This window comes from Canis lupus, chromosome 16, assembly GCF_003254725.2.
Source record: "Canis lupus dingo isolate Sandy chromosome 16, ASM325472v2, whole genome shotgun sequence".
NCBI classification, from domain to species: Eukaryota; Metazoa; Chordata; class Mammalia; order Carnivora; family Canidae; genus Canis; species Canis lupus.
Window position 1 is genome coordinate 30,593,900 of NC_064258.1, and position 27,932 is coordinate 30,621,831.

Consider the following 27,932-nt stretch of genomic DNA (forward strand, 5'->3'; position numbering starts at 1 on the left):
TGGACTCATTTTGAAAAAAAGGTCTTAGATTTCACAGGTTGGAAAACTAAGGCCAACTACCACCTCTTCTTATGATTAAAGTTTTTGAAACACATTCCTAATCATGTTGATATCCTCTATGGCTGTTGTCCCACTATGATAGAGATGAACAGTAGCGACCAAGACCCTACCTCCAACAATGCCAAAAATACTCATTCTTTGGCCCTTTACAGAAAAAGCAAGCTCATCTCTGGATCAGAAAACAGTACTGTACCAACAAGCAAGGTTAGTGTCATGATTTTGGTCACTGCTCTATGATTCTTAAAAATGTCAGTTTGGGGAATCTGAGAGAATGGTTTACAGGAGTTTCTGTTCTTTGCCACTGTTTTGTAAGTCTGAAAATATTTCAAGATGAAAAACTCGAAAATAATCTATACCTTGGAGTCGAGTGATTTCCATTGTCAGAGCGGTTCAGTCATTTGTAAGATGAATTCTTCCTTGGCATAATACATTGAGGTTTGGCCCTTCATTGCCTCTGGTGAGAGACAGCTACTTTTACGGGGCGCTAAATATGGAAATGCAAAATCCATGCACTCAGCCAGAAAGTGCTCTTACCTAGAACGCACTTTATGGTTGCCATTTATTCTGTGTCAGGCTCTGGGCTAAGTGCTTAACACCTATTTTCTTGTAAAGAAGTGCATTTGCAAAAAGGAAAATCCATTTACTTAGAGATTTCTAATTCCATAAAGACACTTTTTACTAGATAGTAAAGTAAGCAAGCAAGAGCTACAGAGGAATGGCATGAGATACTGACTCAACCATCAAGGACGCTGCGTGAAAGGGTTATTTTTAGCACGAGTCCTCCATCTCAACATCCCAAACATATTAATGGAGGTTTTATGTATTTACTTTACAATGAATATTGTCTGAATAAAGAGACTCATACCCATACCTTTCCTGGTAATACAGGTGAATTGCATAATCCATCTAATCTGATATCCTATTGATTATAAGATACACCAGTGTTTTACTGATCACAAGGAGAAGAGGCTTTGCCGATTATACTTGGAATATGCCATCAATTATAAATACTTCTAAATTCAAATATGCATACTTCTGAATGAATTACAATATATAACACATACTCAATATGTGATCAATAAGTATCTTTGGAGGTACCTTTTATCAATTTGGATTGTTCTGTGTGAAGGATATTCCAGGTCTGCCTTAGCAAAGAAAGCAAAGAAGCAGATGGCCAGTTAGAGCCGTTGCTAAGACTCACACTAATGGGAATGCTGGTCAACACTGGAAAATTTCAGCTCTGATGAACGAAAGAAGCTGCACAAGCGATTCTGAGAACCCAAATTACCTCCCGCACAGACTCTGTTGACTGCAAACTAATGACCTTCTCACATATCTCTGCATTTCTGTGAGTGCTCTGCGACTGATATCCATGACAGTCAACATCCCACCTGAAAGAAATCAGTCCAGTGTCCTTATTTCTAAACATTCAGAGCTGGCATACTGAGGACACTGCGATAAGTGGCCAATTTTTTGTGACTTTCATCCTGAATGTTTGTTGTTCTGGAGAGGTTGTACAGTCTGATAATTTAAAGTCAAACTGCTCTATTTATTTCCTTATTTGTCATCCATGTTAAAAACAAGGGCAACCAGGAGACTTTGTAGTTGGGTCTTAGATACTATCTAGTCTCAGTTCTTTATTCCATAAAGGAGGAGAGACCAAAGTAGAGAGGTGAGAGTATTTGTATTTAGAAAGGCAGTGAGGGAGACTGGGGCAAAGCCCAGACCAGAGCCCAGTGTCGTCACTCTTGGTCCAGGAGCCAATCCATTTCATTACACAGAGGACTGAACCTTATTCAGTATTTTGCAACCCCTCTGAAACTTCTCCACTACCCACATGCCCATTATCACAATCCTGGCAAGCATACTTGTTTTCATGTATTTTCACATCCATTAAACTTATTTTGCTCTTAAAAAAATGAGTCAAAATGTGCTTTTGATGTTTAAGGGTATATATTTTTTTTAAAAAAATCTTTTTAAAAGCAAGTTGTATAAAAATAAAGCCATCTAAAGCAACAGCAATTTTGTAATAGTATTCCAATCACAACTCTCCCACCTGCAGAGACCAACTGAAAAAACACAGTAAGAGTTTTAAACTATTGTCAGTAGCTATAGCTTGAGTTTTTAAAAAATACATGGCCAATTTCATATCACCTCTTGGAATATATATTCATATGAATATAGTCACACTCTACACCTGCCACGATGCCCATCTAGCCTTCCACACTCCTGAAATATGTACTCAGCAAGCAGAAATTAATAGATTGAATTCAGAAATGCACATACTTATAGAGAAGCTGCGGTTAAAATTCAGATGCATAGAACAGAGAAGACAATTTTCTTTTCAAGTAATGACTGGTAACCTATAGGCAGTGCACTAAACAAGACAGATTACAGAATCCTGGAACACACTCAGCATTCCAGAGAATATGCCGAGCAGCACATCGAGCCAATCAGCAGCTCAGCAAAGCCCAAGATCAGAGACCACATCTTCCATAACTCTGATTTAATGTAGTTCACAGAAGCTGTTTTCAAAGAAGAAGCCTGAGACAAAATTAAGAGTATAGAGATTCTCTAATTGAAGCACTCCAGGCAGAAAAGATGTGTGAGTTACAGGAATTCAACATGTTACAACTATTTGGAATGGCTGTTCACATTTGCACATGAGAGAAAAAAGAGACAACTGACCGTAGAGGCATGATGACATAAGCACCACATCTGACCCAAACTTGATCAATGTGCTGCAGATAAAGCCTTTAAGGACAGGGAAAAAAAAACTGAGAATGGTCCAGTTTGAGGGGAAAAAAACCTCAAACAACCAAATTTCTAGTGCATTCTCATTTGAGTTTGCACACTTAAGTAGAATAATTTCAACTAATTCAGAACAAAATTGAAAGTGATCACAGAGTCAGCTAATGTACAGAAACTCCTCATTAACCCTCACTTCCAAGCTTTCATGGTAGAATGATAATTGGTATTCATAATTTTAGATATACCACTTTCTGAATCATCATAGAAGATTATCAGAAACATCCGTTTAATAAATGCAAATGCAACCCAGAGTATATTTTGAATAAGCTACATACTCAATGCTGCAGGACTGGAAGATACGAGGGTCATAATGTAGGTATTAAAAGGAAGGGGAATAACATATTTTTCAACACTAGGCAATCCATGTAGGGTATAAACAGTAACTTCATTAATCAGACATGCAATTAACTACTACAGGCCAAAGAATAGAGTTTACATGGATTGCTACAGGAACCACAATCCTCTCACACATAGGAGACCTGGATAATATTGTAAATGTCGACAAATAAGGATATATGCAAAGGGAGATACATTCCACAGGGGTGATGAAGTCTTACCCCATGATTTGGCAATCATAGAGAAGCTGGTAGTCGTGTAAAGAATTTCTGTTTTGAGAGTTGATAGTTTGTGTGCAAGAAAGAAAAGGAAACCACAGGGTCACAGAGGTATTCAGACTTTTGCTAAATGTAAAAAACAAGGATGTAAAACCAAACAAAAATATGCTGTTCAAAAACAAATAAAATTTCTCTGTTAAAAGATTTAAAATCCCTAGGTCCACTTTCCAACTGTATCTTATATATTTATAAGCAAACATGATTTTGAATGGGTTAATTTTTGACCTTTTCATGTAAACATCTAGTTTCCAGTTAACCTAATAAAGGCATACAATGCTATCAATTCCACAGGAATACCAAAGGATAGCAGTAATATAGTTCTTAAAATTTTCTAAATAGGGAAGCATGAATAACTGCCACTGGACAAGATTGTGTGTATCACAAATATAAGAATGCTTCCTAAGGAAAGAGATAGTTGGAATAGAATGGCTCAAGGGTTCAAAGAGATCTCATGAAGAAGAGATGAATATTGCACTATGATCAAAAACATGGCATAGCAGATACAGAACACAGAATTTGATCTAAAACGTCTGGAGAGTAAGCAAAGATCTGGAGGCTAAAGAAGAATTTCCCAGAGTTTCAAATATGATATAAATATGGAAAGATGCTGTTATAAATTATAGTAACTTCCTACTCACCTGGAAGTCAGTCATATGGAAATCTCAACTGTCTAGATTAAAATAGAACCAAAAAGAGAAAGAAAAAGAAAAAGAAAGAAGAAAGAAAGAAAGAAAGAAAGAAAGAAAGAAAGAAAGAAGAAGAAGAAAGAAGAGGAAGTAAGGAAGGAAAAAATGAACAAAAAAGGAGAGGAGAGGAGGAAGTGGAGGGAGAAAAGAAAAGAGAAAAGAAAAGAAAACAAACACACTGGCAAGCTAGCTGGGTCAACCACAAGTATGTTGCCATAACAATGGGCAACAGTGCTTCATCCAAAGAACCACTGGCCAAAGCATATTTACTACTAGCTTTACTTTTCCCAACAATTGATCTTTATTTGGAGCCTAGGATATACCAGGTACTGTTCAAAGCAGTGGCAATATGGCACTCCAAAAACTCCAGTCTCTTACACATGAAATGAATGTAACACTGTATGTAAACTATTTCCAATTAAACAAGCAAACAAAAAAAACTCCAGTCTCCAGCCCCCCAAGCTTCCAGTCTACAAGGAGATACTAGACTAGCAATTGAGCAAAGTCAGCTCAGTAACATGCAAGGATATCTATCATGCTAAAAGTAAGAGGCTGAATTAGGAGCATATGCGGTAGAAACTTGGTCTTGGTGGGTCTAGGAGGGCCCCTTGAGAGAACTGTCCTTCTTTCTGAGACTTAAGAAGTAGTAGGGAGAGGGAAAGAGAAGGGAGGGGGGAGAGGCTGGAGAGAGCAGGGGAGAGACACCATGCACATGGCCTGAAGTTTATAATAAGCAAAGCATGCAAGGGGAACAAGACTGGTTCACACAGTTGGAACATCAGGGAAGAAGGGGAATTTGGGTCACGATGAAGCCTGAGGAAAGCAAGAACCAATCATTCAGAGGCGTGTAAGTTATTTGACTTTAATGGCAACAGAGCCATTAAAGAAATTTAAGCAGGGATTTCACATCATTAGATTTTCACATTAGGATGATCACCTCCAGCTGCAATGTGAAAAATAAAACAGAATAGAGACAAGACTGGTATCAGAAAAATCAACTGGGAGACTTTGGACAAAAGAGATCTAGAATAGTAGCCAAAACAGAAGCAACAGTAAAGAGGAGAGATAAAACAGGTCGGGAGTAGGTGCATGAAGTTTAAAGAGAGAATAACTAACTGCCTTATCACCATTCATTTATGTAGCTACACTGAGCACTACCATACTCCTAGGACCTCCTGGTGCTGGGGATACAGACACAGACAAGACACTTAGCCTACTCTTCTATATTCCCCTAGTCCACAGGATTGGCTGAATGATGAGGGCTGAAGAATTGGGAATAAGCCCCAGTGCCTCATGAAAGGTGGCACTCCATAACAAGGTTCTCAGCAGCTACTTCAGTCTGCTTGACATACCAAGATGGAAGACCGAGAAAGCTCGTCTTAAAAGGCTATTATGTAAGAATGAATAAGCACAGTTTTGGGACTGAGGGTCAGGTTACAGACTGCTAGGATGAAGAGGAAGAAGAGAGGCTGGATTCTATATTCACAATTCCCATCTAGGCAAGTATTTTCTAATAAGGTAAAGAATAGTAAGTTGCTTTGACTTGGCACAGAAGCACAGGCCAATTGCTAACAAGGAAGGAAGGTACACTTTGGAGTTTGAGCTGAATGAGGGCATTTTAATACTTCCCAAAAAAGTCCTCAGGATCTTGTCCAAGTTCCTCATAAAAAAAAAGAAAAGAAAAAAGAAAAAAAAAAGTTGGGATGGATTAAAATTAGTCCCAAATACTTTGACATGCCTTCCATCAATAGGTTGGTCCAAGTCCCCTGCCTCTGGACCTGAGTTGACTCTGAGACTGCACTGAGTACAGAAATTATGGCAGAAGTGACTTGCACTAGTTGCCATGTCCATCCTAAAAAGACTGGCAGCTCTCAATTCCTATCTCTTGGAAAAGTCACTCTAGGAAACCAGCTGCCAAGGAAGCAGACTGATCACCTGATACCACCATACTGGGAGCATCCAAGCCACAACAAGAATCTTGTAGAACAATGTGCTGTGTGGACAGAGAAGCTATGGAGAATTGAGGTGCCTCACATTTGGGTGAAGACACCATCTTAGAAATGGATCCCCCAGGGTGTGCCTTAGTGGCTCAGTCAGTTAAGTGTCTGCCTTCAGCTCAGGTCATGATCCCACAGTCCTGGGATCGAGCCCCACATCAGGCTCCCTACCCAACAGGGAGCCTGCTTTTCCCTCTCCCCCTGCTTGTGCTCTCTCATTCTCTATGTCAAATAAATAAATAAAATCTTTAAGAAAAAGAAAGAAAGAAATGGATCCTCCAGCCCCAGCTATGGATGAAAACCAAACCACACAGTCAAACCTTTCCTAATACCTTTACCAAAGGAAAATCATGAGCTACATAAAATGGTTGTGTAAGCCTCTAAGTTTTGAAGTAGTCTGTTATGCAGCAATTATCTAAGGATAACTGGGATGAAAGTATAAGTGAACTAAGAAAACAAGGCCACCTTTTTAAAGGATCCTAAGTAAAAAATTGCTTCTTTGGTATCAAGAGAGCCTCTCCCTCTCCTCAGTGAAAATATATTAGCAACATAAATAGTGAACAGGCCAAGGATAGTAGTTACTATGTAGACTAAGCAAAACAGAATAAATTATGCATAACAAAAAGAAAAAGCTCAGTCACCTTGAAAACACATGCATATGAAATAGCTCAAGTTGCACTGAAGCTCACTATAACCCTCTGTTAACATCTTGTAAGATGATAATTTTAAGTGCTTATTAACAAAGATGTCATAAACTCATAAAAATTCCCACAATGAACTTTTCCAATGACAAGCTGTCACTCATGTATTTGAGCATTGTCCCTGCTTTGCCTGATATATCAGAAGAAAGGAAAGACAAGAACAGGGGTAAGAAAAGAATAAACACATGGCTCAGAAAGAAATGGCCCACTTATTTTACCCTGTTTGAAGATTAAGACTTTTGAAAAAGGAAAAAAAGAGATAATGGCACTCAGTGATTCCAATAGGTTTTCCTGTATTCAGTACAACCTTGTGAGTAATTACTGAACATGCCCAAAACAAACTGTGGGCAGCCATATTAATATCTTGTTTATAACTAAATATGTATGAGGTGCCTGGGTGGCTCAGTCAATTAAGTATATGACTCTTAATTTTGGGCCAGATCCTGAGATCAAGCCCCATCCTGGGTTCCATACCAGGCATGGAGCCTGCTTGAGATTCTCTCTCCCCCTATCACACTGCCCCTCCCCTCACACTACTTTCGCTCTCTAAATATACATATATGTAATTTACTTTCAGGCCAAGTAATATATTTATATTATTTATATTATATCATTCAAACTCTAAACCTGGTAAAGAGAATAGAAAGAAAAAGTCACTCTCACTATCCTGTCTTCAACCATGCAGCAATATTTCCAGGAGACAATAAATATATTCAGTTTCCTATACATATTTCTAGAAATATTTTATTTAATGGAAGTACATATGCTTTTATACAATTATATTAAATATATCCCAAATATATGTATCTGTGGGGGATATATATATATATATATATGCACATTTTATATATAAATTTTATGTACTTGAGTATGAATGTGTAGATATACATAACTTTTACCCTTTCTACACATTCATTATACAATGCCATAAAGCTTCCCTTTTCCAATATGGTTTTGGAAAAATTTCCAATATTAATACACACTATCCTGTCACACCACTATTTAATCAGAGCCCCTGATGCACATCATCAGATGCTGGCAGTCTTTGCCCTTCATCACCAATGCTGTGATGAATGACCTCATACATCCTTTGCTGGCATACAATATCCCTAACATTTCCAAGATGTGAAGGTTCTGGGTGAAAAGGTAAATATGGCTGACCTCTGAATACAAGTTTGAACTGTGCAGGTCCACTTATCTGTGGATTTTTTCCTTATCCTGGATTTTTTACAGTACAGTACTGTCAGTGTATTTTCTCTTATGATTTTAATATTTTCTTTTCTACAGCTTAAGAATACAGTATATAATATACATAACATACAAAATATATATTAATCAACTGTTTATGTTATCAATAAGGTTTCTGGTCCACAGTAGGCTAGTAGTAGTAAAGTTTTTTGAGGATATAAAGTTTTAATAAAGATTTTCAACTGCATGGGTGGGCAAGTGGAATTGTTCATGGGCAAAATCCCTGTATATTTATAATTTGGATAATTACAATTTGCCTACGCAGAGACTATATAAAGTTACAATCCCAAAGGCAATGGTTAATTGTATCCACAGACATGACAATAGTCTTAAATGGTTAGATTTTTGCCAAATTGACAGGTGAAAAATTAGTATTTTGATTATTAATGTATAAGACCCATTTGTGTTTTCTACTCTGTGAGCTCTTGGCTCATATTCTTTTCTGTTTTCCTATTGAGTTATTAGTCTTCGTCCCTTAGGTTTCTAGATATGCTCTAAAGAAATTAGCCATTTGGCTGTGATAGGAATTCCAAAAATTATTTTCTAGAATTGTCCTTTGAATTTGCTTTATGAGGTTTGCTATGAGAATTTTTTTTAAAGATTTATTTATTTATTCAGAGAGAGAGAGAGAGAGAGAGAGGCAGAAACACAGGCAGACGGAGAAGCAGGTTCCCTGCAAGGAGCCCGATGTAGGACTTGATGCTGGATCCCAGGATCACGCCCTGTGCAGAAGGCAGAAGCTCAACCACTGAGCTATCCAGGCATCCCTGCTAGAAGAATTTTTAAAATGTAGTTGAATTTATCAAAATTTTCTCCAGTGGCTTGTGCATTTATGGTCATAGTTGTGAAGACTACTTTTCTTGATTTATTTTGCTTTAATGAATTGACTATCCTGCTCTACAAAAAGCAGATATTAGTCAAATGTCATTAAGAAATGTCATCATTGAGAATATCTTCATGTAACAAAAAATGTCTTCTAATCTCCTTATTAATGAATCAATTCTTTCTAGCAACATTTGAATCACAGCAATTATAGTACAATTTAAGAAATACAATGGAGGCAACTTCTTGGTTTTCACCAGACAACACAATTTTAGATAATTTTTGATGTTGACAGTTTTTTACTTTTAAAATTATTGAACAGGGGATACTAGCAAGATGGAGGGCTACAGGGTCCCAAAGCTCATTTCTCCTATAAAAATAACAGATAAGTACAAATTTTTGAAAAATGGTCTGGGATAAGTTTGGGACTATGACAAAACAGCAGAAACTTTGTACAGCCCCAAACTGAGGATTCCTGTTTAGAAAAACATAGAAAACATCGTATCTGAATTACCCCATCTCAGAAACCAGAGCAACTTGGCATCAGAAGGGATTCCTTCAGAGGGATTTCACCCCACCAGAAAAAGAAGAGTAGAAGATACTCAGCAAGATTTGCTGCCATAAACGTTTGCAGCCTCTGCTACTGAAGACCCAAGTCTTCATCAACACCAAACACAGCTGATGGAGATACCCAGAGTCCAGCAAACACATCCCCTCCCTAGGACCAGAGATACTGCTGACCTGAACCCCACCCTCAAGATCTAAGTTGGGCCTCTGACTCCTCATACCCCGATTGAACTGCATCCCTGGCTACTCTGAATCCCTCCCTCTGGGTCCCAAATCAGAACTCTGACCTACCTTAACCAGGGCTGCGGTGATGTTGCTTTGCAGCTGGACCCTAGTTCCTAAGTCACTGCCTTGATTTGTGATCACTGGTACCCTGCCATTGATGCTCTGTGCTTAAACCTCTGGGGCTTGAAATGAGGTGTTAAAGGGTCATCACTAGGCCCATGACACTGCTCTTTTACAACTGCCCCCAGAAGGCTACTCAATCTCACTTTGACCTGCCATCCTTGGGGTGCACTGCTGCAGCTCTGTACCCCACCCCAAGGTTCTAAGTTGTGGCTTTGACCCGTCATTGCTGGAGAACACTGATGCCTGGTCTGCACTGCAACACATACCAAACATAAATTACAGAACTGAAAAAATGAAATGAATAAAATGCAAAATGCAACACAGAGCTACAATGGCAGGTTCAGTCAACCAGAAGGAAAAAAAGCCGAAACTGATCTTTCAATATTAATCAGGAGAAAAGAAAAAAGAATAAGAAGGAGAAAAAAGTAAGAAAAACCTGCATGAATTATGGAATACCACTAAAGAAAACAATATTAGCAATGTGGAGGTCCCAGGCAAAGAGAGAAAGGGATCAGAAACCTATTTTTAAAAAAATCATGGCTGAAAACTTTTCAAATCTGGGAAGATGTATGGCCATCCCAGGCACATGAAGCTCAAAGATCTCCAAATGGATTCAACCTAAGGAGGTCTTCATCCAGACACATTATAATTGAACTTTGGAAAATCAAAGATAAATGAGAATTTTGAAGGCAGCAAGAGAAAAAAGACTAATACAGTGGAACCCTGATAAGACTAACAGCAAACTTATCAGCATTAAATTATAATAAGAGATAAAGAAGGTCATCATATAATGATAAAGGGGTTAATTTACCTAGAGGACATAACAACTGTAAATATATACACACCCAATATCAGAACACCTAAATATAGTGAATTATTATTAACAGATCTGAAGGTAGAAATAGACAGCAGTGCAATAATAGTAGGGGATTTTAATACCCCCAGTTTCAACAATGGATAGATCATCCAGACAGAAAGTCAATAAGAAAATAATGGACTTGAACTATACTTTAGACCAAATGTACCTAACAGACACATACAGAACGTTCCATCTCACAGCGGAAGAATACACATTCTTCTCAAACACACACAGAACATTCTCCAGGACAGACCATATGTTAGCTCAAAAAATAAGTCTTAATAAATTTAAAGAGACTGACAAAACCATAGTAAGTTACCACCTCACATCTGTTCATGTGGCTCCTCTCGGAAACAAATAAAAACAAGAAGTAACAAGTGCTGGTGAGGATGTGGAAAGAAAGAAATCCTCCTGCTCCACTGATGGGAACACAAACTAGTACAGCAACTGGGGAAAAAAGTGTGGAGGATCTTCGAAAAATTAAAAATAGAACTACCAAATGATCCAGCAATTCTACTCCTGGGTATATATCTGAAGGAAATGAAATCAATAACTCAAAGAGATATCTGCACTCCCATGTCACTGCAGCATTATTCACAATAGTCAAAATAGGGAAACAACCTAAATTTCCTTTGATGGATGGATGAACAGATAAAGAATATGTGATATATATACACATACACACATATACCCACTAGAATGTGTGATTCACAGCCACAAAAAAAAAAAAAAAAAAAAAAAAAAAAAGACAAAGAAATCCTGACACAACAATATAGATGAACCTGGTGGCTGTTACACTAAGGTGAAATAAGACAAGAGAAATACAAGTAATGCATATTATCACTTACATATAGCATCTTAAAAATTAATTTTAGGGACCCCTGGGTGGCTCAGCGGTTAAGCGTCTGCCTTCGGCTCACGGTGTGATCCTGGAGTTCTGGGATCGAGTCCCACATCAGGCTCCCTGCATGGAGCCGGCTTCTCTCTCTGCCTGTGTCTCTGCATCTCCCTCTCTCGCTCTCTCTGTGTGTATTTCATGAATAAATGAATAAAATCTTTTAAAAAATTAATTTTAAAAAAACTGATTTCACAGAAGCAGAGAAATCGGTAGCTGCCAGGGGCTGGGGTGAGAGGGAAATGAGGTATAGTATAAAACTTTCAGTTATAAGAAGATTATGTTCAGAGGATCTGAGGGACAGCATAGTGACTACAATTTAAAATATAGAATTGTATACTTGAAAGTTGCCTTAAAGTACATTTGAAGTGTTCTCAGTTCAAAAAAAAAAAGAGTTAACTATGTGAAGTGATAAACGTGTTAATTATCTTGATATCAGTAGCTATTCCCAAATAGGTGTATGTGTCAATATGTTCAGAAAAAAAATTATATACACAACAAATGATTGCTATGAAAAGCCTGGAAACAGAGTATGGACCAACCAAATCAAGCCAAAATTGTTGGACATCCCTCTATCAGAATAGCTGCTATTACTCAAGTGTGTATCCTTCCTGTTTTGTTTCATTTGTTGGACATTTAATAACAAATTGTACATTATTTTGTTTAGCATTGAAAGAACATCCTTCTGTATCAATAACTATAGAACTATACACTTATATATAATAATAAAAATTTGGACATTTAATAACAAATTGGACATTTTGTTTACCATTGAAAGAACATCCTTCTGTATCAATAACTGTAACTATAAAACTATACACTTATTTTAATAGTTACATAATACCCTCTAAATTTATATATTTTTCCAACCCCCTAATGTTGAATTTTTTTTAAGATTTTATTTATTTATTCATGAGAGACTAGAGAGGCAGAGATACAGGCAGAGGGAGAAGCAGGCTCCCTGTAGGGAACCCGATGAGGGACCTGAACCCAGACCCCAGGGATCACACCCTGAGCCGAAGGCAGACGTTCAACCACTGAGCCACCCAGATGTCCCCCAACTCCCTAATGTTGGATTTAGCCTATTTTTCATTTTTGCAAATACTAAAAATACTTAGATGTGTCCTTATGTAACAACATCTTTTTATATTTACACTATTATTTTCTGTTTCCTGGAAAATTTTCAAAAAAGGGAATATATGAATCACTTCTAAGGAGTTTTAATAATTATTAAGAACTTACCATCAAGATAGTTGTCCACTACCAATTTCTCAGTGGACACATTGCCCATTTTCCATATCCTTGCCAACACCAGCACCAGTTATCATCAAACTTTTAATCCTTTATTGATCTTAAAAGGGGAAACATGGTATTTCCATATTTTAACTTGCATTTTTAAATTATGGATAATTTTTTAAATAGAATAAAAGTTTTGTCATTTATAATCCTACTAACACAAACCATTTCTTATATTAGTCAATTGCCTGATGAATGTCACCTCGGGACAAGGAAATTAGTAAATTTCATTTTCTGAAGGTGGTAGTTATTTAAAGCAATGAATTTTTTTCCTTCCTCAGGGATAATAATTCTTAGTCTTTATGTGCAGAAAAGCAGTTGTTTGGTTCTGCAATCTTTAAGGACACCATAGGTAGAATGGCTCTGACTATAATTTAGCAAGGAAGATGCTACTCTGATGGTGCCACTTGCCATATTATATGAGACTTGAAAAATATTTACACTGGCATATGTGAACCTGTCCAGCTTTATAAAATGTATAGATATATTTAATATTCTGAGTTCAGCTGCTTTAAATGCCACTATCAGGAATATTTTAGAAATCTCTCTATAAGATCACCTCTAACTTTTAAAAGTTATAACTGTTTAAAAGTTACATGAGCTATGTGGGGACTAGGTGAGTAAAGAAAGAAAAAAAAATTTTAATGATCTTTTAGGGAAAAAAAAATTTTCATGTCTTTGGAAATGTGGCCTCTGTTAATAAGTACTTCCATACACGTGGATTCCCACACCTGATTTTAAGCCATTAAAAACTGATGCATACTTATGCCAATGTTTTCAAGTTGGCTGTCTGTAAAGCTTAAATACAAAAATAAAATAAAATAAATATATGCGCACACACACATACTTTGCTCTTTTTACAACCAGTAGAAAGAAATATCCCCCTCACCAGAATAACATGGAGTCTCAAAACATAAGCTTCTATTTAAAAGGCCTTTTTTAATTTTCAGAATCCGCCATTCCCCATTAAATAAAACCTGAACATTTTCCACTTCATGAATATAGGGAAACAAAAACAGCAGCAAATGCAATAACCCACAAGCACTTGATGGTCACAAGACAAGAGGGTGCACAGATTGTAAGGCAAAACCAATGCAAAAATAGAAAACAGCATGTTCTAACATATTTTTCTAAACATAATTCCCTTCATCTCCTGACTTATGGAATGAACCATAAACTTCACTTTTCATGAAGACTTACAAGGAAGATGGAGGATAGGAAATTTGACTGTTCCTAATAATTATGCCAAAACAATCATTTGGAAAAAATATGAATTCTCGATGTTCAAGTCCATTTTAAAGCTAGACATGAGTTTTAAAATCCAAAGTCAGGGAGGGTGGAAGGAGTTTATTATTCCCTCAGTGTTTTCCTAAACATTGTACTGTTTAGTAGTTTTCCACACTCTTGAAATTTTATTAATGGAAATTATTGATTTGTCAAAAAAAAATACTTACTGAGGGGGCACTGGGTAGCTCAGTTGGTCAAGTGTCAGACGGACTCTTAATTTCGGCTCAGCTCACGATCTCAGGGTCATGAGTTTGAGTCCCACACAGGGCTGCACGCTAGGCATGGAGCCTGCTTAAGATTCTCTCTCTCTTTCCCTCTGTCCTTCCCCCCCACTCACTCACACTCTCTAGCTCTAGCTCTCTAAACAAACAAAACAAAACAAAACTTACTGAGTGCCTATGGTGTGCTGAGCACTCTTAGTTCTTTAAGATGCACACATGAATGAAATAGACAAAGATACCCAGCCTCACGGAGATCACATCAGTTGGCTATAATCTTTTTCACTTCTCTTTTTTTTTTACCTAACATGCTTTAGAGATAGAACCCCATGCTCTGACCATACTACAACTTATTTATCCATCTCCAAGTTAATGAGCATTGAAGGTATTTCTGAGTATTTTTCTATTACACACAACTGAACAAAAAAACATATCTGTACATACAGTTTAGTGAATATGTGCAAGGTTTTCTTAAGCCATTATTCTGAAAACGTGGTTGACACAATGCCGGGAGTTCCAACACTCGTTTAAGGGATCCAGGAAGAAAAAAGTATTTCACCAAGAACACTAAAATTTCTCCTTTCACTGGGTTGACATTGAACTTACGGTATAAAATCATGGTGGTTTCAACTTGGAGCACCTTAGCACCTTAACAGAATTGATACAGTGGCACCAAAGCCTACTTGTCATCATTGTATTTTTTACCACCACACCTTACACCCAAAACGGTGCCCGCCTCAGGCTCTTGATAAAGCAGTAAACATCATTCATTCTATTAGATCTCCACTCTTGAATACATGTATTTCTAATAACAAAAACTATGCATAAAGCCCTTCTGCTGAATATAAGACTGGGATACTAGTATATAGGAAAAGCCCTCATGTAACTAGTTATAAGCTAAACCAGTTTTTTGTTTTGTTTTGTTTTTCTCATAGAACCCCATATTCTACTTGAAAGAAGATTGACAAAAATATCATTCAGTGACACCTGGGTGGCTCAGTTGTTGAGCCTCTGCCTTTGGCTCAGGTCATGATCCCGGGGTCCTGGGATTAAGTCCCTCATCGGGCTCCCTGCAAGGAACCTGCTTCTCTCTTTGCCTAGGTCTCTGCCTCTGTCTCTGTGTCTCTCATGAATAAAATCTTAAAAAAAATGAAAAGATATTATTCAAAATTGGGTATTTAGCAGAAATTTTCTCAAAATAAACAGTGAGATTACCACTTCAAAAAGAAACTGACAGAACTCATCACTAATAACAGAATTTGTGCTTTCCTTTGAAAATGAGAATTCCTGAAAATTTTTACCTGCCACCGTGAACTTTACAGTTCCCTGATACTCAAAGTCCTTTCAGGTGAAATCAGTAGTAATGTTAATAAAAGTGATTTTTATATTGCATTATGAAATGTTTCAACACTTGGAAGATCTGCAAAATTCTGTGAGCCAATAGTTTGTAATTGACTATATTTTCTATCTGTATTTCTGGTCAATAATTTCTATTGACCAATATTTTCTAACTGACCATCACAGAATGTTACAAATACATACATGGGTAAAGACCCACTCAAAATGCAAGCTAATAGAATATAAATCAAGTATAAAAGTTCTTTAATGCTGTGTCAGATTGACTAAATTTCACAAAACCACCACTCGTCAAGTTTTGGTGTTATATCAAAAAGGATGCCCATAAAAAAAAAAAAAAGGATGCCCATAAATGCTGAAAAGCCTACTAAAACACTCATTCTTTTCAAGTATACATCAGCGTAAGGCTAGATTTTCTTCATATACAGGAATCAAAACAAGATGTCAGAATAGATTGACTCCAGATGCAGATATGAGTTGTTTCCTATTATGCCAAACATCAAAGAGATGTGCAAAAATATGAAATAACACATTTTTAGTAAATTTATCTTGGAAAACATGACTGTTTTTCATAAGAATATGCCATTTATGATAATATGGAATGCACTTATTTTTACTATTTCTAAATATAATGATAAATATCTTTAAGCTGTCTAAAATTTAACACCTAATATTGGTAAAGATCAATAGATAAAACCTCTATAAATAAAAGCTTCCTTTGGGTTCTCAATTCTTAAAACTCTAATGGTTCCCAAGACAAACTATTGATAATCTCTTGTCTCAGGTACATTTCTAATATAGAAATACAGGATTTAGGATATACACACACCTTCAGCTTTATTAGATAATGAAAAAAAAACTTCCAATTTTTACTCTTAGTTGTACATATTTAAGTGTTCCTCTTCTCTATATCCTTTCCAATATTTGGAATTATCAGAACAATTAATGTTTGTCGTTCTCATCACAAAGAACTAACATTTCACTGTTGTTTAACATTCCTTTTCTCATGACCCAATGAGAGCAACTCAGTGTGGCAACCTGACACTGATTTTCACAGGCTGCTTTACAGCTCTTCATAGCATTTCTACATCTTTCAGTACTAGAAACAAAGAAGCTGATTTATACTGAATAATTAATTTGGTATATCCCTCTTATTTTATTGCATGCAATAGGCTTCATAATTATTGAACTCGCTTCTCTCCCAAATGCACCTCACAGTATGCCAGGCTTTTGCTTATCTGCTTACATGTCTTGTGCTCATGACTTTGTTCACTCTATGATGCATTTTTTCGTGCAAATTACACTAATATGTAAACAATTATTTTATTTTAGTAAAACAATGCCATCAATGATATGGGAATTAAATCTACTTTAATATAGTCGTATGAACAATTTTAAAAGGTGTAATGAGAAACACCAAGCTGTCGATATTGGTTGTATCAGGTGAGGAGATTGGGATCAAATCCCAGGGAGGGAAGGAATCAGATCAGTTTTGCCCTTATACATCTTTGTATTGCTTTGTTCTGCTCATTAAAACAAAGAGGTATTAATTCTGCAATCTGAAGAAACCCAAATAAAGATAGGTAAAATAAAACAGTATTTCTCCTTAACACCAATCACATGTTACTCGGTTCTGCTTATGTTAGACCTTCATTAGTCTTCTGTAACTTTTCTTGTTCTTGCATCATGTGACTTCCTTGGGCACAGTATAATGTAAATTGAATTCTAGAGCATTCTACAGAGTTAAAATCATCATACAAAAATTACAAATTAGGATGACAGTCATAAAGTATGAGGAGGACTGATCTGGAGGCCAGGTCACTTTCTCTCGTTGCTACCCGTCACCACATCAAGGCTCATAGGAGTAGACTTAGCAAGGAGGGATGTGTTGGGAGTTTGAACAATGCATGATGGCACTCAAATATTCTCCAATCAAACCCTAAAGGAATCACATCACAGGTTTAAGAGAATGAGCTCTAGGTATACTGGAGGAGGAGTGGAGGGGACAGGGGATGACACCAATTATGGTGATTCTAGTAAAAATTTTGCATCAGTACTCTTAGGAGAATTCTCAATTCCCAGAGAATGCACATCAGCTGCAACTAAAGTGTCCATATAAATGTATTTAGATTAAACTGAGTATAGACTAAAGATGACTGGTCTACTGCCATATTTCCATCACACACTATGACATAGAAGTTTAGGTTACAAAGCTCTGAAAGACAATGACTAAATTATATGCCCTGTAGAGTCTACCTACCACATGGGTAGATGATTAGCTCATGAGCCACCACGGCTGCTGCTCACGGAATCGGCCTCTGTGTAGGCTCTTTGCGACAACAAACCTATTTCTGGTCCAAATGAGTCAATTATTTAACTTGTCAGTTGGTGTGATCTGTTGACCACACTCACATTACAAGCCTCCAAAGCCATTTTCCAAAACATTAAGTTGTTCTTCACTATCATTTTAATGGTAGCAAACATCCCTCTCTTATATTTGCTTAATTTTAGTTCCACTTCTGCCAAGCTTCAATTAACCCAGGGAATAGTGGCTATTGTGCTCTAATGTATAAATTGTCTTGTCTACATTGATGTATTATGTTATTCTGAAGAGATCCAGGGTGGTTTTACAGAAACAAACACAAACAGAAAGAGAAAATCATGGCTGTGGATGCCAACATCTGACACATAAAATCATTAGGGAAAAAAAATTAAAAAGAGGTACATATGAAGGAATCATGAAGGCTTACTGACTCAGAACAAACTCATTATAATTCTAATAAGAAGATAATGTTTAGGAGAGTAACACTCTACTATCTACAGTCCAAATGAGCAATTGATTCCATTGTACATTCAGTACAAAATTTTTATCTGATTTTTATTGTATCAAACACTTAATATTTAAGCTTAAAAATTCTTGGTTCTATGAAGATACTGTACAATATTTATACATATATACTAATATCTATTTTATAGCTATATGTGTATATATATCTTTATCTTTATTCCATGGTTTTATATTTTTCCTGAAGATGATCAGAAATTCTTCTCTGATATAGTATCCCTCCAATTTCTTTTGACCACTTAGCCTGTTCCAACAACATAATGCATACACTGTCCAACTGTATATTGAAAAAAAAGCAGCAAAATGGCACATATGATTAAAAATGAAAATACACCTTGAATTCCACATGTCACCAGGGTTTTATGTTGATTCTTCGAATCTTTGCAGCCCTCATCAGTTTTCATTACTTTCTATATAAATATATATTTAATTAGTCATTATCACTGGAAGTCTCTAATCTGATTTGCAATTCCACACAAAGACAATGACTGCTTCCACACGGTTCCTCTGTCAGTTCCTACTAGTCTAAATAATGATGATATCATGACTGCCATCTACTTTACACCAAGCTACAGCTCATTTCCTTTTCTCCCCAGGAGAATATACAAAATAGGAAGGGAGCATCAAGTAGAGCAAAATGTTTTTGGACATACAGAATACTTTTTCTTCTTTCAAGAATTTCAACAGGATGAGAATAGCTTGGAACTCCTCCACAGAGAATATGTACCATGACCTAGAAGGTCAGGGTAGACTACAGAGAGACACTAAAGACCACCAGAAATTACATGTGCAAATCTTCTTTATCTTTCAACTCGTTGGTGATATGCCTCACAAAGAGATGACTCCACTTTTTAACTTAATTTTTGGCTGTCAGGTGTGTATTAAAATCATAAAACCCTTGTTCCTTCCTTTGGACATTATCCATTTTATTAGGCACTTTCATGCATGAGTTTTTATTCAGTGTTTGAGGTAAAAAAAAAAAATCTAATACGTGTTTCAATATCCTCTAAATTTTTGTGAGCACACAGAAGAACATTTAAAATAAAAGTTTATAGCAAAGTCCCAGAGATATAAAGTTGGCATATTGTGTTTCTGAGCACACAGCTACGTTTACTTTTCTTCCCATGCCTTACACTGTCAAAGATGATGAAAATTACTTTCCCAAATAAAAGAAATCCCTCTCTTTAAATGAAAATGAAAGCGGAGTCAGAGGAAGCTTACTAACACTGAGATGTGTTATTCAAATGTACCTAAAGCAGAGTAAAGCAGAGTTTTTGTTTCTAGAAATGCTCTGCCACCTAGTAGGAAAGCTCTCTTAAGGTTCCCTTGGGAAGATTTAAGTGTTTTCTAGGAGGCATTTTTCTCTCACACTTCGGCTATCTTATAGCAACTTATTTTCTCTTCACATGTTAGCAAAAGGGTCATGGAAAATTCTTGAAGAATCTCATGAAATGAAGATCCAGCAGGTCAGGAATAAATATAGGCATTATGAAATGTAAACACCACTGGATACAATCAAATATAATTAGATTACAAGAATTCTTTCCGGCTCCTGCATGGAAAAAAATATGCATTTTGAGGTAAATGCCTATGATTTAGCAAATTTAGAAGTTAATATACAAATTAAACCCTGCCATATTTGAAACATTAAATGTAATTGAGTTGCACTATGTAACCCTTTTGGCATTTACCATAGCAAACACTTTACTCAATAGGCTAGAGACATATGTACATTATTACCATTATGTTATTTCTATACAAGCACAGGAACCCACTTAGGTAAGTATTAATATTTATCTAGGATATTAAACACTAACATAAGAACATCATCTCACATTTTGAAATCTATGCTTCTTACATAAACTTTGTATCAATTAACAATACCATGTCCTGGCCAGAAAGACAAACCCTTCCAACCCCCTAGTAACATTTCAAAGGTTTTGAAAGATAAAACATAAATGATCTGAAGCATCAGAGTACCGGATAACCATTCAAAAAAGCAAAAGATTCTATGTAGTAAACCTCTTTATGAGACTGTAGTTGTTGGAGATGAAATTGTATGTGGGAAAGGGTAGATTGCTTTGATTTAGAAAATTGTTGCCATTAAACAGTTTACAAAGAGCCTACTGTTTCTGCATCATTATCCCCAATGTGTCAAAGTCAGCATTTTCACAATATTTAAAGCACTCCCAACTTCCTCATAAATATCATTTATATTCCTGCACAGCTATTCAGCATATCAAGGAATATCATTTACAGTCTTCTACAGTTGCACAGTATCTGAGCCAATGCATGTGAACCCAAAATAACGACAGAGAAGAGGGTAAAGTTCTCTCCAAGCAGAATCATGGAGATCATGTACTTTTACTGCCAACATTGACCCTAGACTCAAGGCAATTATATGCTTTGCATGTGGAGAGTAGCCCAGGTCATCTGGCCTTATGTATGCAGCAGACTCTCACTACTGGGCAACTCAATTGTGAGTGAACAGCTGGCCCAGATACTGGCATTGCCATCTATTTTTATTTATTTGTTTTGTATTGGACGAGGCCTTTCTTATATTGACACTCCTGTGTAAGTAACTAACTCTAAGCCAGGAGAATGATAAAAGTAGTCTCTAAGGGGTATTTGCAAACAAATTCATTTATGTTCAAAATGGCAATGCGACAGAATTGTAAGTGCCTTCCTACATCTAACGCAGTGAAAAACAAACAGTGGCTACCACAGACAGCAAGTTACCTCGGGTGCTGTGACTGGAAGAACTGAAGCCTGTAGTAGCCACAAGGTAAAAGGGAATCAACCAGCAAAGAAAATAATTTGTTTATTAAAAGTATAACTCTGCAAGTAGCCAATATAAAAGTTTAAAAAGAAAATGCCAGGAGTGCCTGGGTTGCTCAGTTAAGTATCTGACTCTTGGTTTCAGCTCAGGTCACGGTTTAGGGGGTCCTAGGATAAAGCCCTGCAATGGGCTCTGTGCTAAGCTGGGAGTCAGCTTCCCCTCTGTCTCGCCCTCCTCCTTCAATTGCCTGGCTTGCATGCATGCTCTTGCTCTTCATAAATAATCTTTAAAAAAATAAACAGAAAAATGCCCAAACTGGGAAATATTTCCAAGATAAAGAGAAAACTTATTTTCTCTATTAAGCACTCTACCACAAAACCCTGAGACTAACAACACCTCATTGAAAAAGTAAGCTACAGACAGAAAAGCAACTTGCCCAATGAAAAGAGAATTTTCTAACATACCAAAAAAATCATGAATATTAAGAGTGGTAAAAAAACAAACCAATCATGTTTTACAAGACAACTATTTATTGATTTATTTGTTATTTGCCTATCAGATGAACAAAGACTAAGATAGGGAATGCCTGGGTGGCTCAGAGGTTGAGTGTCTGCCTTTAGCTCAGGTCACGATCCCAGAGTCCTGGGGATCAAGTCCTACGTGAGGCTCCCTGCGAGGAGCCTGCTTCTCCCTCTACCTATATCTCTGCCTCTCTCTGTGTATCTTTCATGAATAAATAAAATCTTAAAAAAAAAAAAGACTAAGATAGAATGATGAACTCTTGGGTTTTTGAGGTCCTGGCAAAATCACCATAGCTATCTACTGCTGGAAGGTAAGTTGGCAACATAGATCAGTATATTTGAAAATTGTGATCTCCATCCTAGTAATTCCACTTCTGCAAATGATCCTAAGGAAATTATCAAATCAGTGCATAAATATGTACATAACATAACTTATTATAGGAGAAAAAATGGAAATACCATACATGCCCAGTAGGAGACTGGGCAAACAAATTAGTCTTTCACTGAATCTATGATAAAGTCTTTGATTGAATCTATGAAATCCAAAAGCTGTGATGATACATAATTATTTTAAAAAGGAAAGTATTCATGCATTGCTAAGTGAAAAAAAATCTGTCACAGAAAAATAAAGCATGTTATAAATATCTGTGTAATAGAACACATTATTAATCAATTAATGTCTTCAATCGCCAAAGCCCCCCCAACCTGCTAAGGGAACCTAGGATCTGCTTCCACAATTACTTTCCTCCCAAACTTCTAAGTAGAGTTCCAGCTAGTCAGACATTTTCTTTCAGACTTCTTTTCCTTGTTTTTTCTTTAAGATTTATTTATTTGAGAGAGAGAGAGAGCCTGAGCACACAAAACAGTGGAGCAGCAGGAGAGGGAGAGAATCTCAAGCAGACTCCTTGCTGAGCAGGGAGCCTTGATGTGGGGCTCAATATCACCACCCTGAGATGATGACCTGAGTTGAAACCAAGAGTCAGACACTCAACCAACTGAGCCACCCACATGACCCTTCTTTCAGACTTCTGATATCATGTAAATTTAGAAACAAAAAGGATAGGAGTAGAGGATAATTGATATCAATCTGATTCTGGGTAGGGTTTTTTTTTTTTTTTTTCTTTTTAGTGAGTTTTAGAAGTTGTACTACTCAAAAAAAAAAGTGCAGGAGCTACCCTAGAATTTGACAGGTGTGAACAGAACAAAAGGATATGTTAGAATTGAATTGCCACGTTTCACATACCTAACCTTTAAATATTCCAAGAATTACAATTAAAGAATTTGTGCTACTTTAATTGCTTCTCCGTTGATGGATGTGTCCTTTTGAACACAACGCAGCTCTAAGACTAGACTTGGGAGGTCATGGCTAGCAGTACAAGACGGTACGTGATCTGATCCCCATGTTCACTTCTAGATGCTATGTGACTTAAAACTTTTACGTTTTGGTACATGAAATTTCTAATTCTCCTATAATGAACAGTCATTGCTAATAAAATAAGTATACTTCACAAAGAGTCATTAAAATGTTGAGTTGCTATATAAATGTTTCTTAGGTGCTCATTCTAGTTTCCTAGCATTAAGTTTTTTACTCCCCAAGCCCAAAGTAACCTAAGAGACAGGATCTAAGTGAAAGTGGATTTCTTTAGGATGTATTGCTAGAAAACACTGGCACGTAAATGCATAATAGCAATGCCCGTAGGTACAGTGATTGAAAGGAAGCAAGGAGGACAAGGAGGCCAACACAGGATACAGATCTGAGCAGGTTACTCTGCACCATGGGGCCCAATCCTGCTGGGAACCTCTGAGAGAGGCTGTTAGATGCTTTCAGAGCTGTCCCTGCCTTGGGGTATTTATCCAGCAATTCTCTTGCACTAATTCCTCTGGCATTTCCATCTCCAACAAACCTACCCTCAGGTCAAGCATGGTCAGCCAGACAAAGCCCACAGAAGCAGAACAGAGGGACCCTACTCTTTCCGTGTAATGAAGCATCAGCTACACAGCGACAATGCCATACATTATTCTGAAAGTTCCCTCCTTTCTTATCTCCTCCCCATGATAGCACTCAAGACTGAGTAAGAAATGTGATAGGGCCACCTAGGCAGCTCAGGGGGGTAATTATCTGCCTTCAGTTCAGGTCAGTGGTCCCAAGGTCCTGGGATGGAGCATTAGCTCCTCACCATGGAGTCTGGCTCTTCCTCTCTCTCTGCCCCTCCTCCTCATGCCCTCTCTGGCTCTCTCTCAAATAAACAGAATCTTAAAAAAAAAAAAAAAGAAGAAGAAGAAGAAGAAGAAGTGTTATAAGGTAACACTAATCTCTCCCAAAACATCTGAGTCCTATAGTCAATGTCCTTAGAATGCAAACCTTTAGAGAGCAACCTGCCCCACGAACATTGTCCACTGTACTTGGTCTTTATCTGTGTTCTCACCCAGGATACTCGGTCCTTGGCTGATGAACTTAGTAAACAACAAACAGAAAATAACACATTTGAGGGGAGAGGAAGGTCGAGAGTAGTAAACTCTGCGCCCAACATCGGGCTTGAGCTCATGACCCCAAGATCAAGAATCACGTGCTTTACTGACCAAGTCAGACAGGTGCCCTAGAGGGGCCTCTTGCTGCTCAGGAAATGTCTTCCCTTTCAGAATATGCCTTGCACATGACTCGTCTGAGTGCCTGACTGTTGGGTGAAATTGCCAGGCCTACTGACTCCAAATCAATGAAAGCGGTGAAACTATTTAGCGAGCAGCCTTTGGCCAAGAGGAAGGAGACTTATGACTAGTATCCAAATCACAACACTTTGCACTCATGGGACACTATGTTTCCTTGGCCTGTATAGAGATGAGCATCAGGACTTCAAGGATGAGCAGCTGCGTCTCAAGAAGCTTCGTGGCAAAGGAAAACCTAGGAAAGGAGAAGGGAAAAGAGCCACAAAAAAACAAATAGTGCTGGTCCATCAGAAGAGAAAAGTTCTTCCTCAGCAGCTGACCACAGAAGAAGGTATATTTATCTTTCCACTTGCTGGAGGAGTGTGAGCTTCCGAGACTGAAGAGTATTTGGAGGGACACGACCATTTCTGTGTTGAAGTCCAATCCAGTTGAGTTATAACTGGTTCCTTGGACACTTTCTAATTCTGCAAAGCTATTCTGGCTTTGGCTTTATACTGTGAGGTTTACCTCTTTCTCTGAAGAAGTGAATGCATAGGTGGTTGAAGACAGACTCATTTGGGGTGGGAATGTAAGGTTGGGATCATGGGAGGAGACTCGTTAAATGAGCATTGTTTCATCTCCCCAGGATCCATTACACCAGCCCGACCTCTGTCATCCCTCTGGCCCTTCAACCACTGTCTCCACCACCAAGCTCACAAAGCTCACATTATTACCTAGTAATACCATGGTTAGCAAGAGAAAACATTCCCTGCCTCATGGAACTTTCAGGCTTGTGTGAAAGATTAATATCATTAGATAAATAAAATTGTTTAAAATGCTACAGGGGATCCCTAGGTGGCTCAGCAGTTTAGCGCCTGCCTTCAGCCCAGGGTATCCTCCTGGAGTCCCAGAATCGAGTCCCACATCAGGCTCCTGCATGGAGCCTGCTTCTCCCTCTGCCTGTGTCTCTGCCTCTCTCTCTCTCTCTCTCTCTCTCTCTCTCTCTCTCTTTCTCTCTGTCTCTCATGAATAAATAAATAAAATATTTTTTTAAAAAAGAACACATTTGATAAGAATACAAATATATGGCATAATTTAAAGCATTCTCATCCAATTATTCGAGGTAGAGAAGGAGAAGAAGAGGAAGTCATCAGACTGGACTAGAAACAGGTTTTTTGTTTTTGTTTTGTTTTGTTTTTTAAGAATTCTTCCTTTTTAAAGAGAGAGAGAGAGAGAGAGAGAGGAGAGAGGCCAAATAACAGCAGGGGGAGGGGAAGAGGGAGAGAATCTTTCAAACAGCCTCCCTGCTGAGTGAGCAGCCCTGATGCAGGGCTCCATGCCACAACCCAGAGATCATGACCTGACCCAAAACCAACTGCTGGAACCCTTAACAACTGAGCCACCCAAGTGTCCCAAAACCAGTCTTTTTTTTTAACTCCTCATTAAAAACAATCTGTCTCAACTTGCTACAATAGAGGTTCTTCTCTCCAAGTATCCCCAGACCAGCAGGGTCAGTCTCAGCTTGGAGCTTGGTGGAACCACAGATTCCTAGCCCTCAGCCCAGACCCACTACACTTGCCAGAAACTCTCTAACAAGACCTCCTGGAGATTGTTGCATGTTCAAGTTGGGGAATGACTACTTGGAAGACTCGTTTCAAGCTGCAGCTGGTATAATATTGCTGCAGAAAGTTGTTTAAAATGTTATGGCACGACAGCAGTTAAGGATGAAGTGTCACATGCCTGCAGCTTACTATGAAATAGCCCAACAACATCCCCTCTGCATTAGATATAAGAAAGGATACAAAGGAAATCTGGCAAATACTAACAATTGTCGAGTCTAAACGGAGAGTGCATGACACACAGTCTTCCCAGAGATTGTGTTAAAACAGGTCTGTGCTCAGGGATCTGGGTTTTTAGCAAGTATCTCAGGTTTTCCTTAGGATGATGGCTTACATCACTTTAAAAAAATGGTTAAAAAACACTGCTATAGACATCTTCCATATTTCCTAGTAAATGATGGATTTGGCAGAGCAGTCATCTACCCTAGAAGATACAAGTGATTTCTATGTGACAGGCCAGCTGGTTTTATGGTGTGCTTCTCTTGCCCTCGCTCCCATTATCTGCACACAGTGGGTTACCAACAGCTTTCCTGATGGTTCAATACTTTCCTGCACACATCACAGAAGATCATCGTCAATGTGTTTTGAATCAGAAGGACACATGGCATCATGTGGTCACTCACTAGAAGATCAAGTCAGTCCCAGACCTTCCTTCTTTCTGTCTGTCCATGAGACAGAATTTGACCTACTTGGGATACTCACATTACAGGGAATAACCAGAACTCATAGACCTGACCTCAATGAATTTTATATTATTCACAAGTTTCCTATCTGTGAGCTCCAAAGTCCTAAAAATTCCATGAAGGGCTTTGTTTGTCCCACAAATCACCTTGGGAGAAATCACTTCAATAATTGCATCAACGGTGAGTTAAGTTTTACAGGATGTTACAAGGTTGAGAGCCCAGGGTCTTGAAGATTGGGGGGGGTGGGGGGGGACAAAACCTATATTCTACAGTATTGATACCATGAAGCATGTCATTTAGGCTACTCTAAAATTATAGTGCTCAACATTTTGCCATATTCTCCTAAATGTAAATAATTGGGGAAAAAAAACCCACATGCTACTCCAAGAGCCATTTATACAACATCTCTTTAAATATGTTTGTCTCATAAAGCTGAATTAGCTATGATTTTCTCATTTTAAAAATGTTAGCTGGCGGCTGCATGTTTCACTATCAATTCCATTTATACGAAATATTTGTCACATCACTGGCCACTCGTTAATAACGTGTTTTGTTATTAGTTATTTCTCCTATCAAAGATGTGTCTGCTCTGCCTAATTTACATGATTATTAAGCATCTTGACTTTCTTCTGAGTATGTATGTAAAGGTTGTATCAATACGACAAGCCAAAATGTCTTTAAATGGTTGTAAAAGAAGAGGAAGCAGCAAATCCAATGGTGCTAGCATATCCAAGGATCCATTCAATCAACTTCAAATCTGTCCCTTCTAAAAACAAAAGCTTCTCCCTGACACTACTGCCTCAATTTTGGTTCTGGCTTTTCCGCTCACTACCCTTCTATCTGGAAGACTATCTGAGCATTATTGCTTATGTCAGGTCAGAATGAACATCCCTGTAGTGCTGAACTCTACTCGAAGAGAATTGTTTAACTAAGCCCTGTCTTTTTTCCACCTTAGATACATATATCAAAAAATGGATGCTAAATGTCTTATATTTCCCACATATAGTTTTGAGTACTTATAAAAATCATTTCTAAATTATAATGGAAAAACTCTGAACTATTTCAATTTAATTTATA

General features: G+C 37.6%; 1 protein-coding gene and 1 pseudogene across 1 annotated transcript in view; one reads left to right on the top strand and one right to left on the bottom strand.

The window, feature by feature from the left end:
- The window catches only part of UNC5D (unc-5 netrin receptor D), a 531,015-nt gene that overhangs the window by 413,984 nt on the left and 89,099 nt on the right, over nt 1–27,932 (bottom strand).
- LOC112646401 (28S ribosomal protein S33, mitochondrial-like) lies at nt 24,519–24,988 on the top strand (annotated as a pseudogene).